This window comes from Ictidomys tridecemlineatus, chromosome 1, assembly GCF_052094955.1.
Source record: "Ictidomys tridecemlineatus isolate mIctTri1 chromosome 1, mIctTri1.hap1, whole genome shotgun sequence".
NCBI lineage: Eukaryota > Metazoa > Chordata > Mammalia > Rodentia > Sciuridae > Ictidomys > Ictidomys tridecemlineatus.
The window spans coordinates 5984978-5987567 of record NC_135477.1 but is presented as its reverse complement, the minus strand read 5'-3'; the positions used below and the strand labels follow the sequence as shown (position 1 = coordinate 5987567).

Here is a 2590-nt window from a genome sequence, read left to right as displayed (position 1 = left end):
TGGAGCATTCGGCCTATGGATTGAGACCACCTCTGAAACTGTGAGCCCCCAAATAAACTCTTCCTCCCCTATAATTGTTCTGGTAGTCACAGTGATGAAAAAGCTAACTAAACAATGATACTTCAATCAAATTTTTCATCTTGTTCCTAAGCCTTCTGTTTTGCCAGATATTTAGTCCTGGTCTTGACCTGTATAAGTAACTCTGAAATATGCATCTTTGCTCCCAAATCTTTGTCTAAGTATTTTGTTGATCCTCCAGACTGATCCTTATTGGGTCAAATGACATGGACTCTTATAGGGCTATTGATGTGGGCTATCACACTTCCTTACAGAAATGTGCCAATTCTCAAGTTATCCATCTAACAAATCCTTGCCAGGATTAGGTATTTAAATTATAATAATAAAAATCTTTACTCGTTTCATAGTGAGAAATGGAAACTCATTATTGCTTTAATGGGCTTTTCTTTGATTATTAGTGAAGCTGAACATTTTCTCATTTGGTGACTGTCCATTTGTAATTTATCTTTTGTGGATTCTCTATTCATTCCTTCTTCCCTTCCTCCCTCTCTCTCCTGATTCTCCTTTAACATCCAGTAGAAATGGGCTGAACATCTATTTGTTGGACCCTGACCAGACCCCAGTAGACACGAATCCGGGAGACATAGTTGTTGTCAACACAGTGTTGAGACCTGGGGCCAAAACGCTGCCTGGCAGCTGATGACAACTGCTTTGGGAAGGTAGCCATGAATAATTTTTGAATTGTAATAAAACTTGCCATCTTAACTTTTCAGTGCTGGGGTGGAACCCATGGCCTTGTGTGTGCCAGGATCGCTCTGCCACTGAGCTACATCCTAACCACTTTAAATGTTCACTTCCGTGCTGTTAAGCATATTCATATTCTTGTGCAATCAGTCTCTAGAACTTTTTCATCTTGCAAAACTAAAACTCTGACCCCATCAGATCACAGTTCTCCCTCTCTCCCTCCGCCCATCTGGAAGCCACCATTCCTTCTCTGTCTCTACGCACGTGCTGACTTTAGGAACCTGGCATAAGTGGAATCATCCAGAGATGGTCTTTCTGTGGCAGCTTGCTTCATTTAGCAGAAAGGCCTTGAAGTTCACCCACACTATCACAGGCATCAAACTTTCCTTCCCTTTTGAGAACATGGTCTTCCATTCTACATATGGACTCATTTGTCTGTCGGTGGACCTTGGGTTTCTTCTACCTTTTGGCTATTGTAGCTAGTGCCGCTCTGGAAGTGGCTGTACCGATGTCTTCAAATAACTTCTGGGTATATATCTGAAATATGTTGGAAAAAGTGGAATTGCTGAATCATACAATGATGCTGATTTTAACCTTTTGAGGAACCGCCGTGCCGATTTTACATTCCCGCCAATAGTGCCCAAGGGCTCTGGTTTCTGCGTGTGCAAATCAACATTGACATTTTGGGCATTTTCTTCCCCTCCTCCTCCTCCTTCCCCTCCCCTTCTCTGCCCTCTTCACCTCCTCCTCCACCTCTACCTCTTCCTCCTCTCCCTCCTCCTCCTCCTCCTCCTCTTAGTAGTCATTCTGATGTGTTTGAGGTGGTACCTTGTGTGGTTTTGATTTGCATTTCTCTGATGGTTGGTGATGTGGAGCATCCACTCGTGAGCTGCTTGGTCGTTTGTCTGTCTTCACAACACATAATCTGTGGCACTGCCCCGTGTTGGTGTAGCCTAGTGATGCTGGGGGAATTTGTCCTTCTGCATTAGTTCCCAGCTTTAGGAATACCTATCATCTGAAGCTGGCTTGAAATCGTCCTGAGATGGGTCGATTGCCAATGGAAGAAACAGCTTGTGTCAGCCTCGGAGACAGTGAGGTGGGAGGCTCTGCAGGTCTGATAGGTAGGGCTGAAGCAGCTCTGTGTGTGAGAGAAAAGCACTTTGCCTTCCTCCCAGCCTCACCGTGAATGTTGTATCAGCAAATATGTACCCAGGGATTTAATAACACATTAAAGAAAGGATTGGAGGTAAATTATTTTGAATGACTGTCTATGCCGCTTGAATCTACAAATACGGAGTTGCCTCTTTGCTTTGACTCTGGAGGCGTGGGGACACAGGACAGCAATCACCTTATCCCCACCTTGGAGTGGACACGTGAGGGAATCAGCAGGATTAACACATGTGGACCACCAGAAGGTTTTCTAAGACATTGATTCCCCCGCCCCCAGGCATCATCAATTCCTAAGTCTCTGCTGTCAGAATTGTCTGCAGTAGTAGTTTTTGATCCTCAGCTGGGCAAACGTTGCAGACCAGTTCCCTTCTCCCAGCTGTGTATGGTTACAGGCTCAGAGAAGCCACTTCACCTCAGCATTCGTGAAAGCAAAGCACATTCGGCTGTTGGATCTTTTGATCTCCTCCCAAGACCTCCCTGCAGTCCACTATCAAATAGACCAAGAAGCTCCCAATGATAGCAAAGGACCCACAGATGCCTACGTGAATTTTGGCAGGATTCTCCTTCCCCTGAGTGGGAGCAGGTGTGACTCGGCCCTGGGTGAGCTGGTTACCAAGCTATTTGGGGTCAAATAACTTGATTCTGCCCTGAGTTCTGC

General features: G+C 45.3%; 1 long non-coding RNA gene across 1 annotated transcript; it reads right to left on the bottom strand.

Moving 5' to 3' along the window:
• Positions 1-386: 386 nt before the first annotated feature.
• Positions 387-2212, bottom strand: LOC144366168 (uncharacterized). The gene is made up of 2 exons (XR_013425075.1): positions 1591-2212; positions 387-1299 (listed from the first exon to the last, which is right to left on the bottom strand). It is a non-coding gene; the product is annotated as an uncharacterized LOC144366168 (long non-coding RNA).
• Between the last annotated feature and the right edge of the window lie 378 nt (positions 2213-2590).